General features: G+C 38.4%; 2 long non-coding RNA genes across 2 annotated transcripts in view; both read right to left on the reverse strand.

Moving 5' to 3' along the window:
• LOC127537083 (uncharacterized) overlaps positions 1 to 13,626 on the reverse strand; it is a 39,497-nt gene that overhangs the window by 18,365 nt on the left and 7,506 nt on the right. The window contains exon 2 of the long non-coding RNA XR_007946568.1: positions 7,792 to 7,865. This is a non-coding gene — a long non-coding RNA (uncharacterized LOC127537083). The remainder of the gene's footprint in view (positions 1 to 7,791; positions 7,866 to 13,626) is intronic.
• On the reverse strand, positions 11,457 to 13,075 carry LOC127537082 (uncharacterized). The gene is made up of 2 exons (XR_007946567.1): positions 12,963 to 13,075; positions 11,457 to 12,712 (listed from the first exon to the last, which is right to left on the reverse strand). It is a non-coding gene; the product is annotated as an uncharacterized LOC127537082 (long non-coding RNA).

Below are 13,626 nucleotides of genomic sequence, written 5' to 3' on the forward strand. Positions count from 1 at the left end.
CAGTGTCCTCAGTCTGCAGTTCTCCTCCTCAGCTACATAGTCTGTCCAAGTCCTGCCTCCCCTTCCTGAGGCGTTGAACTGTTTAATAGATCAGTTTCTGCAATATTCCGTTATCCGCCCTATTGACAGTTTTTGACCATCCACAGTTCTTTTCACATCTTCACCACCATTGTTCCTGCTGATCTTTAGTCCAAGCCTGACAAAAGCTGGCCTCGATTTTTGATTTGTAAAACTTTGTTCATCCATCAAAGCAACTCCAACCTTACAACAAGACCACAACAACACAAGGAATTGCATTCTTTCTACCAATGTTTTACATGAACACTTTTAATATGTTCAGTTGTCATGGCAATTAGACCCTGTCTAGCTGATTGGTTTATCATTGCTTGCAGCTTTTTTAATTGTTAGTTTTAATTAGAGCAGTTGTATTATGATGTGTTCATAGAAAACTGGTAAATGCTCATACTGTATTGTGGTTAAGAGCTAAAATGTAATTTTCTTCATGTTGAACAGACGTTTCTCTCTACGTTCACCAACAAACCAACTTGGATTGGGTTGAATGACATCCAAACAGAAGGGACCTGGATGTGGGTGGATGGAACTCCTCTGATTCTGAGTAAGCTTCACTTTAGCATAGCATCGATATTTACATCCACATGGAATCACAAACCGCTCACCAACTGAACCATTCACATCATATCTGACATGTTATCATCATAGAAGAAGGCTATTCACACATCAGACACCGATCTGATCCAATTCTGATTCTTTTGTCAAAGAAAACAGTCTAATAATTCTTTGTTTACTGACTGCCAGCTACTGGAACACAAACCAGCCTGACAATGGAGGAAAACATGGTGAAGAAGACTGTGCAACTATCAGAATTTTCAACAACACTCTTTGGAATGATCTTCATGTACATCGTCTCTGCAGTGGATCTGTGAAAAACAACCATAATGTTGCTGCATTATTTGTTTGAGGATCATGTGTATTTGAAGGTCAGATATCTAAAGAAATAACTGTGAGAACTTCAGGCTTTTATATTAAGTATTTCCAGAACTGCTGTCATTCACACATAGTCTTAAAATTCAATACCTAAACAAATTTGCTGAAAGTGGATCATTGAGTTTTTAAAAAATGACATCATTGTTGTAGAAAATGTCATTAGTACTTGGATGAACTGTATTTGTACTGTGACCATCACAAACCAGTGTGTTAATCAGAGCACATAATAGATCTGACTGTGAATGTTTTCTACTATTTTGTTCTGGTGTGTGATTCTGTTGTGACCAGCGTCAACACCAAGGTCTAATAACACCCAGAACGTGTGTTCGTCTTCATGAGGAAATCAAAGCTGTGGTGTGTGAAGGACTGATTGCTATTATAAAGTTTGCATTTCTTGTTGAATGTGGTCAGATCTCTGAACACGACTCTGGGTGTCAGAGCTCTGCTCTTCAGCTGAAATATCACTCTGCATTTCCTCTGCTTTATTATTCTTTAATAAATTACAAAGACAAATACTGGTGTTGACTGACTGTTAAAGGGGAAACTGCATCAAAAAAGCTGATAAATGTCACTAGAGTAAAGTTAGAGACCAAATAGATGTAGTTCTGAAAGGGCCTCAAGGTGCCAAGAGATAAAAGTGGTACTTCCTCTTTTTAAAATCATTCTAAAAACAGTTTGTGTCAGTGTACATCATTGTACTTGTAAATCTATCTGTGTGAAGACCAGTTTGAATTTCACACCTTGCATATACTGACTATCTATGTATCTATACTTGCGTATATGTACATCTGTCTGTGAAAATAAAAATGTGTAAAACAAAAAAAAATCTGTGAAAATCTGAGAGTGCCACAAAAAAGTATGTTGAAAAAGAAAGTTGAAAAACTGTAAAATCTGTGAAAATAACAGCAAATATGTGTGAAATAGTGATTTTTTTTACTGATGGCTGCAGCTGAAAACATGTAAATTAATTTTAATTTTTTGTGATTTTCATAGATCTGAAGGGAAAATCTGTAAAATAATTGCTTCAAAAATGACAACTAAAACAGTAAAGAAAACAAAACAAATGAACAAAACATTTATTTCTTCCAGTATATTTATGTGTGTGTGTGTTTTAAGGATAGTAGGTTTTACCTCTTCATGTGTCAGTAGTGCAACAAAACAACAATTGTGAAAGGAACAAATCAAGTTTTAGCTTGAAAATGTGTCAGTCTGTAACAGAGATGTTTGAAGTCCATTGGATATAACTTGCATACATTTTGTTAAAAATAAAAAAAGACCTAATGTTTTTATGTTCATTATGATCATGTCTTTATAAATTCTATAATTATTCATTATAGAAACAATCACTTATTGATAAAAACTGACTAAAATGTCAACTAACAATAAAAATGAAAGAGATGGAAGCAAATATGAGTAAAGACACGAATAATCGAACCAGATAGAACTGAGAGCTGCAATAAGAAGAAAACATGAAGACAAATCAAATGCAAGCTACAAATAAAGAAACACACATGCAAACAAACACAGAAAACAATGTAAAGAGTAAACTCAACAAATATTAATATGTAGCTATCATCACAATCCACTATATAACTCATAATAATCTAATAATAATCTTATAAAGAAGCCTTTCATATTCTGTGGAACACAAACACACATTAAAGCATTACAAATGTCAACTGGCTCCATCTAGTGGTACAAACATGAAGCAAACCTGACACACCTTCAGTTCCACTAAAGATCCATAAAACACTTTGGAACAGACAAATCAAATGAAGTCCATTAAGGATCTGCTTTTAAAAGAAATGGTTCAATGTATAATTCTGGGACTTTTTGTATCACAGTGGACATTTTTACTGTTTTCAGGCCTAAAATCAACATGGCCACCTATAACCAAACATCACATGACATTTTTACATCAAGATTTTTTAAAATGTTATAGATACACAACTGAGTAAAATTGAAATTGAAAGTTATTTCTAAAGATATTGTAGTAAACCTGTTGACTACTTTATATTAAATAAGTCAAAAAGCCTTGGAGTCTTTCTAGTCTTTTCTTCAGGAGGAAATGACATCATATGGAGCAGGTCATGTGATCTGGAATTAACACACTTCCTTGAGAGATGTTTTTGTAATGGGGAATTTAGTGGAAAGTGATTTAATTTGTTTTTTCTATATAAAATTTAATATATTGCCAAAAAAGAAATATCTGTCATGATTATCTAAACTTAATAAAAAGAACACAATAAAAACTATTTCTGAATCAGCTCATTTTATTGTTGTTTAACTAATTAGAAGGTGGTTATAATTAAATTCGGGCTGTTACTTAGTTCACATTTTCGTGATTTCCAGTCATTTTTTTATTAATAAGTGATTGTTTCTATAATAAGTAATTATGGAATTTGTAAAGAAATGATCATAATGATCATTAAAAAAGCATCACTTTTTCCCATAGACTTCAAAAATGACTCAAATGTCAAAATCCACCAAGTCTTAGAGTGTTTAGATATTAAATGGAAAAGTGAACATCTACAATTCTGCAGCAACTGGACAATTGAGATGGGATCAAACATTCCAGAAAAGACCTTAAACTGAGGTAACGTTGTGTATGAGTCTGTGACCGTTCCTATGGAAGAATTTAAGGAAAGTGTACAGACTAACAGCTAGCTAGCTAACTAACTAGCAGACTGCTATGGTGGGAAACAACCTCTATTCAGCACTTTAGACATTCAGATTCCTCTATTGTCATTGCAGAAGACAATGAAGGTCAAACACTAATAAAACAGATGTCAAAAAAAGGTTCTTTCACAGAGTGACTGGTCATCTCATGGTTCTTCACATAATAACATGAAGGCCTTTTGATTTTAGGGGTTATGTAGGTTTGGTTGGAATAAAAGATGTTTACATTTTTGTCTCTTGATTGAACCCTGTTGCTGTTCTCCTGGTTACTTCCAGACCTGTGAGAAGTGAGAACGTTCAGATGTGCCAGCCAGAGATCAGACCAGTGAGACTGAAGGTCACATTAAAAAAAAAAGTCTGATTTGGTTTCTTCACACTTACAGTAAAAATTACATCTCAGTCACTTTAATGCGAAACCATTTAAATTGGACCATTTGAAGATTATTGATCCTCAGGGCCAGTGACCCCCTAATTAACTTATTCAGCTGTCAGGGAATCACCGGACCAGCTCTCCATCCTACGGGTCCGGTTCTACCGCCCCCTGAGATCTAGCTCAGAGCAATGCTGTAGAACGGTTAAGCTGGTAAACGAGGAGAATTCGCCTAGCTTTCTCACTGCCTACATCCAGACGCCAAACCCTGCTTCCTCTGATAATTAATTTAACCGAGTAGCCACTTCGGTATAGTTAAATATAATCACCAGTCACGCCTGTTAACGGCAGCTTCTCCTCTTATGGATCTTGCACTTGGTAAGTTGCTAGGTTTAATTCAGAGGTTATGGACATTTAGACAAACCCTTGGTTATAGAAGACAAAGAAAAGGAGCGCTACCTGGACTCGGCAGAGTTAGTTTGAGGTGCTCTTTGGAAGGGGATTCAAAAAATCCTTGAAACAAAAAGAGGAGACTCCAAGGCACTCTCTAAAAAATATTAAGATTTAAAAAGCCTTTATTTAAACGGCACGGTCATATAGACCTATAAAACTTCTACGCGTTTCGGCATCAAGCCTTCATCAGGAAGTCATGCAAACAGATGTCAGACTGCAATAGGCCCTTTTAAAGGGATGCTCAACCAATTAGAACCTGCCAATGGACTTAGAGGCAAAGTCTGCAGGTAGTGTCAACCAGCAGACTCACCAACAGATGGTGTTATTCAGACCACAAAAAAGTTTACATCCCCAGAAACCTGCATGGTATCACATAAAGCAGGTAAAATTAATTGAAAAAAACATTTAAAAAACACATCAGAAATCTGGTGAACAACATTTTCACAAAGTGGTCTGTACGTTAGGAGACTTTAACTCAGTGTTTAGACAACAACTTCCTCTACAAGAACACAGTATAATCTTGTTCTTCATTTAGTCCAGGAAATGTGGTGACTTGTCTACAAGCCACCACATTAACAATAACACCATCTGTTGGCGAGTCTGCTGGTTGACACTACCTGCAGACTTTGCCTCTAAGTCCATTGGCAGGTTCTAATTGGTTGAGCATCCCTTTAAAAGGGCCTATTGCAGTCTGACATCTGTTTACATGACTTCCTGATGAAGGCTTGATGCCGAAACGCGTAGAAGTTTTATAGGGCTAATTTTATAGGCTTTTTAAATCTTAATATTTTTTAGAGAGTGCCTTGGAGTCTCTTCTTTTTGTTTCAAGAAACCCCTAGGTTATGTTTAAACCGGGCCAACCTGGCCCCCATGACTAGGTAACCTTTCAGAACCTCTACTATTGTTATGCACGCAATAATCTGACTTTTTACATCCAGAGCTAGATGTATTCATTCAGGGATAAAAATAGCACCTGCAATTTGTTGTCTTTAATTGCAGAATAATGCTTTATTAAAAAAAATATTTAGCAGGGCAAAAGCATAGCCAATAAATCATCAGACAAATAATCAAACATTAGATAATATTCAAAATCACTCATCCTAACTCCTAACTGGTATCATGCTTTCCTAAAAGAAGAGTAATAATCACCCAAAATATGTAATTTGGAGGGAGAGCAGTCAGGGTGTGGCCACACCCGGCTGCTCACCTGAGACCCGACAAGTGTTTGAGACCCGCCGGGGCCCAGGGGGAAGTGGACGGGAGTCCGGACCTGATTTAGATCTGCATATATATCCGTTTTTGTTGTTTGGGCAAGTAAAAATTTTGCTGTAATCCATTCTGGTGTTATTCCTTTGGAAATAATAGAATCCAGTAATGTTCCATCAGTCAGTGTTATATCCAGATCACAGTTCTGTAATCCTCAAACACTGCAGAAAAAGCAGTACATTCGTCCATAACTCCAACAGAACAGTTATTCCTTTGCAGATCATGTTAAATCCCCCGTCCGAGTTGCGTGATAAAATCCCCTTTGCTCAGGGCATTTCTACCCTGGTTTGCATCGAGCGACTTCCACCCAACGACTCCCAACTTGCGTCTAGTTCAGGTGTAATTTATAGTGAACTGAACCTTTTGCATATGCAATTACTCCATCTTCCCCCTCCCAACTCGCACACGTGTGCCATGCGACGACCGCATGTTCACCTCCACTTTTCAGGAACTGGAACAATCCATCTTGGACTTTCTAGACAGCCCGTCTCCCATTTTCCAGACTTATAAAAATCCCCAATCTATTTTGAGCTTAATCTTTACAGTGAATCATTTGACCCTAGTTCACTTTGATCGTGACTTCTCACCTCATTACAAAGTTAAAACCCTCTTATTTTAACAGTTATCAAAACTCTTTCTGAAACCTATCAAACCTGTAAAAAGGACATATTTAAAGAAACAACCAACTTATAAAAATGTATAAAGAAAAGACATTTTCCCAAAAAATAATCAACCCTTCATTCTTTCTGAATGAGGCACTCTTCTGATTTTTACACTGTTTCAACATTAAAGAATGTAAGAATAGACACTTGGTTAGTTCAAACACATTCATTAGGTTATGGCATAATTTGATCCTAAATCACAGGTTATAATATCACAATGTTCCCTTATTTAGCTGTTGTTCTGTCAGAGTCTCCCCTTTGTGGCTGATTCTGGGATCTCATATCTCCATGCTTCACAACAAGATGTAATGTGAATGCAGCTGATCAGTAAACAAGCAGTTCTACATTGCATCTAATTTAAGATAATAATAATAACTTTATTATATAGCACCCTTAAGAACAGTGTTCACAAAGTGCTTTGACAAATAAAACATGAGACACAGACAATCAAGCAAGCTATAGGAGACAAGTCAGATCAGTCAGTGCAAATAAACAGTAAAAATGGCAATAAATTAAATGAACAACTTGCTAGATTAGCACGCAACTCAAACAAGGGAACTAGGTAGTTTGAAAATTAAAGAATAAGATTGAGGATTAAAACTAAAAGTCAAAGAATTAGAGAATTAAAAAATTGCGAGACATCATACCAAAGAGCCAGACAGCTAAAAGTAAATAAAATGAGATAACATCGAAGATAAACAGGAGATAATACAGAATAAAACACTAAAACTAAATAAAGCTAGAAGCAAACTTCACATAAAAGAAAGTCATAAAAGATAAAAGACGTTCTTTGGTCATTTCAGTGAGGCTGGCATTCAGTCGGTCTCTCTCTTCTGTCATGGAGGAAAGTTGATCATTGCTGGCCTGCAGACGCTCAGTCAGGTTTTGTTTGATGGAGGATAAATCTGCAGCCGAGTCACGGTCTGAAATATCAAGGTACATGTTTCAGAAACACCAGAGTCCTGATGCCGCCCATCATATAGCGCCTTATATTTTGAAAAAAAAAAAAAGACCAAAAACCTGCATCTGAATCAGTACTTTTTATTCCTGTGGCGAAAAGAAAAGAAGAATTTAAGAAGACAGTCGTCCTTCAGAGCAGAATAAGGTTCCTGAAAATCACACATTTACGTTCATGTTTAACCCACTTTTACAATAAAAAGATTGTCTTGACAGCTGCTAGAGAACTGTGAACCACAGAGGATGTATCTTTCTATGTCACTGCCATTATACAGCCACAGAGCAAACAATTCTGTTTCAGTGGTAGATAGTTAATCACTTCTGAAACTTGTACGTCCTGAGAACGTAAGAAACTGAAAAAGATCACATTTCACATTCACTGCAGTCTGTGCTACAGACCTGATAATCTGAGGAAAAATCCGCCACCTTACGAGCAATGGAGGAAATTTATGTTGACATGAAACCTCCCAAAGCTGCCGACCCAAAATGTTCCAGGAATCAAACAGGTAAGAATGAAGTGACAGAGATTCTAAATAGAATATACATTATTATCTGTCATTTACTGCTGTACAGATAATTGGTTTATTTCTGCGTTAAGGTCCGAGGAGTTCTCAGAGGAGTTTTCATTCAGTTATTCTCTTGTTTGGGGCTGCTGAGTGTTTTCCTGCTGGTTGGACTCATCGTCCTCGGTGTCCTCTGTGAGTAAAACAGCTTTAAATCTTTTAATTGTAAAAGCGGGTTAAACATGAACGTAAATGTGTGATTTTCAGGAACCTTATTCTGCTCTGAAGGACGACTGTCTTCTTAAATACTTCTTTTATTTTCGCCACAGGAATAAAAAGTGCTGATTCAGATGCAGGTTTTAGGTCATTTTTTCCAATATAAGGTGCTATATGATAGGTGGACTTCTCTTTTTACTCATTACAGCTGTACTAGTTTGTGCTATGATGCTGTAAAACTACAGTTTTAACACAGTTGCACTTGGGTTTAGGTACTTTTAACTTGTTCTGTAAAGTCAGTCTTGGGTTCAAGTCCCCCACCTCATTTAAATTCATTTAATTCATGTCATTCTTGAATTATGCTACAGCAGCTAAGATGAATTTTATGGAAGGAACTCAGGTCAGAACAGTAGAATGAATCAAGTTTTGTTTCTGTTCTCTACAGAAATCAGATTCACTGAGCTTAGTTCCACAAAATGTAAGAACATTTTGATTTACAGTGCCTTGTGAAAGTATTCGGCCCCCTTGAACTTTTCAACCTTTTGCCACATTTCAGGCTTCAAACATAAAAATATAAAATTGGGACACAATCGTGAAGTGGAATGAAATTTATTGGATATTTAAACTTTTTTAACAAATAAAAAACTGAAAAGTGGGGTGTGAAATATTATTCGGCCCCTTTACTTTCAGTGCAGCAAACTCACTCCAGAAGTTCAGTGAGGATCTCTGAATGATCCAGTGTTGTCCTAAATGACTGATGATGATAAACAGAATCCACCTGTGTGTAATCAAGTCTCCGTATAAATGCACCTGCTCTGTGATAGTCTCAGGGTTCTGTTTAAAGTGCAGAGAGCATCATGAAGACCAAGGAACACACCAGGCAGGTCCCAGGTACTGTTGTGGAGAAGTTTAAAGCCGGATTTGGATACAAAAAGATTTCCCAAGCTTTAAACATCTCAAGGAGCACTGTGCAAGCAATCATATTGAAATGGAAGGAGTATCAGACCACTGCAAATCTACCAAGACCCGGCCGTCCCTCTAAACTTTCACCTCCAACAAGGAGAAGACTGATCAGAGATGCAGCCAAGAGGCCCATGATCACTCTGGATGAACTGCAGAGATCTACAGCTGAGGTGGGAGAGTCTGTCCATAGGACAACAATCAGTCGTACACTGCACAAATCTGGCCTTTATGGAAGAGTGGCAAGAAGAAAGCCATTTCTCAAAGATATCCATAAAAAGTGTGGTTTGAAGTTTGCCACAAGCCACCTGGGAGACACAGCAAACATGTGGAAGAAGGTGCTCTGGTCAGATGAAACCAAAATCCAACTTTTTGGCCACAATGCAAAACGATATGTTTGGCGTAAAAGCAACACAGCTCATCACCCTGAACACACCATCCCCACTGTCAAACATGGTGGTGGCAGCCTCATGGTTTGGGCCTGCTTTTCTTCAGCAGGGACAGGGAAGATGGTTAAAATTGATGGGAAGATGAATGGAGCCAAATACAGGAGCATTCTGGAAGAAAACCTGTTGGAGTCTGCAAAAGACCTGAGACTGGGACGGAGATTTATCTTCCAACAGGACAATGATCCAAAACATAAAGCCAAATCTACAATGGAATGGTTCACAAATAAACATATCCAGGTGTTAGAATGGCCAAGTCAAAGTCCAGACCTGAATCCAATCCAGAATCTGTGGGCAGAGCTGAAGACTGCTGTTCACAAACGCTCTCCATCCAACCTCACTGAGCTCGAGCTGTTTTGCAAGGAAGAATGGGCAAGAATTTCAGTCTCTCGATGTGCAAAACTGATAGACATACCCCAAGCGACTTGCAGCTGTAATTGCAGCAAAAGGTGGCGCGACAAAGTATTAATGCAAGGGGGCCGAATAATATTGCACGCCCCACTTTTCAGGTTTTTATTTGTTAAAGTTTAAAATATCCAATAAATTTCGTTCCACTTCACGATTGTGTCCCACTTGTTCTTGATTTTTGACAAAAAATTAAAATTTTATATCTTTATGTTTGAAGCCTGAAATGTGGCGAAAGGTTGAAAAGTTCAAGGGGGCCGAATACTTTCACAAGGCACGGTAGGACTGAAGTTGAGAGACAGGATTAATCATAAAGCATCAGGACTTTGGTGTTTCTGAAACATGTCCCTTGATATTTCAGACCGTGACTCGGCTGCAGATTTATCCGCCACCAAAGAAGAGAAAGACCGACTGAATGCCAGCCTCACTGAAATGACCAAAGAACGGGACAGACTTCAGTGTTTGTCCAAACAGAGTGAGTCCTTCCCTGCCTGATAGAAGATAGAAATGTCTACCTGTTACTCTCCACTTAGAATATAAAGTTCAAAGATTCAGAGGTCTGGAAAAAACAAAATCCTTCCATCTGTTATTAAGATTTTCTTATGGTGTGTTTTATAGCCAGAAATTCAGTGAGCAAGACACCCAGCATCCAAATCAGATTCTTTTATACTTAACTGATTGAGTAGAACTTTTATAAATCATGGCTAGACTAGAAAAGCACTCAGAGAGCACAGTACTCCGCCAAGGCTGCTCAGTTGACGTATTATTTCCGACAGATGAAATCTTTAATGACAAATTGCCTTGCACTGAGCACAGGCATGTGTTATGCATGTGCATGTTATGTATGAGCTGCTGAGTGTTTTCCTGCTGCTTGGACTCATCGTCCTCGGTGTCCTCTGTGTCTGGTTCTAATGAGTTAACTTTATAACTCTCATTGGCTTAAATATGTGCAGAGGAAAAGTTTTGGTGCTGCATTTTGAGTGAAATCCAGAATCAGATTTGACAAACCAAACAAGCACAAATTGCAACGATTCAAACAGAAATGATTTTAGACACTAAAAAGTAGGGCTGTCCCGAATAGTGGTTTCTGGCCTCCGAATAATCAGGCCCTATTAAAGACGAATATCTGAATATTCGTTCCGCCCCGTAACGTCTGAAGTGGGGAAGGGGGGACAAATATTCGGATCCGTTCGTCTGGTCTCCCGGGTCCAAATTTTGCCTTCGTTTTGTCTTCAGTTAAACTGAAGAATTCCCAAACAGCGGAGGTCTTCAGCATCTTGTCTTGTGTTTATGCAACAAAGTGAAGCGTGACGTCAGAGTCGGCAGCAACCCGGGCATTCCGGTGGTGGTAACAAACAAATGGGTGAGCCGAGATGAGCCGAACACGGCGGGATGAGCCAAAGTGGGCCGAAGGCGAAGGGAAGAGACGAGCTCCGAATATTTTCGTCTGGGGGGAGGAAGGGATGATCACATCGACATACAGTTGTGCTCATAAGTTTACATACCCTGGCAGAATTTATGATTTCTTGGTCATGTGGTTGGGTGAAGCCATTTATTATCAAACAACTGTATTTACTCTTTTTAAATCATATTGACAACAAAAACTATTCAAATGACCCTGATCAAAAGTTTACATGCCCCAGTTCTTAATATCGTGTATTTCCCCCTTTAACATCAATGACAGCTTTGAAGTCTTTTGTGGTAGTTGTAGATGAGGGTCTTTATTTTGTTAGATGGTAAAACTGCCCATTCCTCTTGGCAAAAAGCCTCCAGCTCCTGTAAATTCTTGGGCTGCATAGCATGAACTGCATGTTTGAGATCTCCCCAGAGTGGCTCAATGATATTGAGGTCAGGAGACTGAGATGGCCACTCCAGAACCTTTATTTATTCTGATGTAGCCACTGACAGGTAGACTTGGCCTTCTGCTTTGGATCGTTGTCATGTTGGAACATCCAAGTACGTCCCATGTGCAGCTTCCGGGCTGATGAGTGCAAGTTTTCCTCCAGTATTTTCTGATAACATGCTGCATTCATCTTGCCATCAATTTTTACCAAGTTTCCTGTGCCTCTGTAGCTCACACATCCCCAAAACATCAGCGATCCACCTCTGTGTTTCACAGTAGGGATTGTGTACGTCTCATTATAGGCCTCGTTTACTCCTCTCCAAATGTAGCATTTATGGTTGTGGCCAAAAAGTTCAATTTTGGTCTCATCACTCCAAATGACTTTGTTCCAGAAGTTTTGAGGCTTGTCTCTGTGCTGTTTGGCATATTGTCAGCGGGATGCTTTGTGGCATTTGTGTAGTAACGGCTTTCTTCTGGCGACTCGACCATGGAGCCCATTTTTGTTCAAGTGCCTCCTTATTGTGCATCTTGAAACAGCCACCCCAGTTTTTTTCAGAGACTCCTGTATTTCAGCTGAAGTTATTTGTGGGTTTTTCTTTCCATCCTGAGCAATTTTTCTGGAAGCTGTGGGTGAAATTTCTGTTGGTCTACCTGACCGTGGTTTGGTTTCAACAGAACCCCTCAGCTTCCACTTCTTAATTAATGTTTGAACACTGCTGATAGGCATTTTCAGATCCTTGGATATCTTTTTATATCCCTTTCCTGTTTTATACAGTTCAATTACCTTTTCCCGCAGATCATTTGACAATTCTTTTGCCTTCCCTGTAGTGTTCTCAGCAAAGTGTAAAAACTCTGATTAAACACCAAGCTAAACTTCGGTCAATGAAGACAGAGTCGTGGTGGCGCCGACCGTTTACTCCCAAATCTTCAATAACACGAGGTTAAAACTGTGGCAAAAACATACAAAATACATAATTAATATGTACACGTATTGTACATGTTACACGTATGACAACTTCAACTGTGACCTGGTGTCACTATACAGGCACTAGCAACAGAAATGATCATTGTCACACTGTTTCTAAACATGCAGATTACATGCCACTAATGTGGTTTTCTAACACAAATAATGTCATTTTTAAACTAAATCTTACTATTTATGCTTTTTAACAACTTAATAAAGCCATATGAACTTACGGCGTTGCCTGGACAATGTGTTATAGGAGATGGCTAACTCATTAGCGTATTGCATAGCGTCTCTGCCGTATTCTCTGAGCAAACAGCGATCACATAAAACAGGAAAAGACCCGACGATCTAACAGGAAGTGATGTCGTTAACAGCGCGACTTTCAAAATAAAATCCTCTAAGTCAACCTTTTTATGTTTTTACTGCCATTGTGAACTAAATCACATATTTATCCATTCATTTTAAAGCAATGTAACACAGAAACATAAAATATGCCTGAGAGGCAACACATTCCCCATGATTTAGAAGCCAGAAACGTCAGTGCAGCACTGGATGAAAGATGAAGGGTCTGTCAAGAGCCCAGAAACTCACTGACCTTTTATACACACACACTGATTACAAGCAAACAGATCACAGGTGAGGATGGTGACCTTTAGTAGCCATTCAAACCTGTTTGTGTCAACTTGTGTGCCTGTTATCAGGCCAAACCTACAGGGTATGTAAACTTTTGATCAGGGCCATTTGGGTGCTTTTTATTGTCATTATAATTTAAAAAGAATAAACACAGTGGTTTGATAATAAACAACTATAGCACAACACTAACCATGAGTGAAAGAAAGGTTTTTGTGTTATCATTCATATTCTCTGAAAAATGGCCAAGAAATCATATATTCT

Source organism: Acanthochromis polyacanthus, chromosome 14, assembly GCF_021347895.1.
Source record: "Acanthochromis polyacanthus isolate Apoly-LR-REF ecotype Palm Island chromosome 14, KAUST_Apoly_ChrSc, whole genome shotgun sequence".
Taxonomy (NCBI): Eukaryota; Metazoa; Chordata; class Actinopteri; family Pomacentridae; genus Acanthochromis; species Acanthochromis polyacanthus.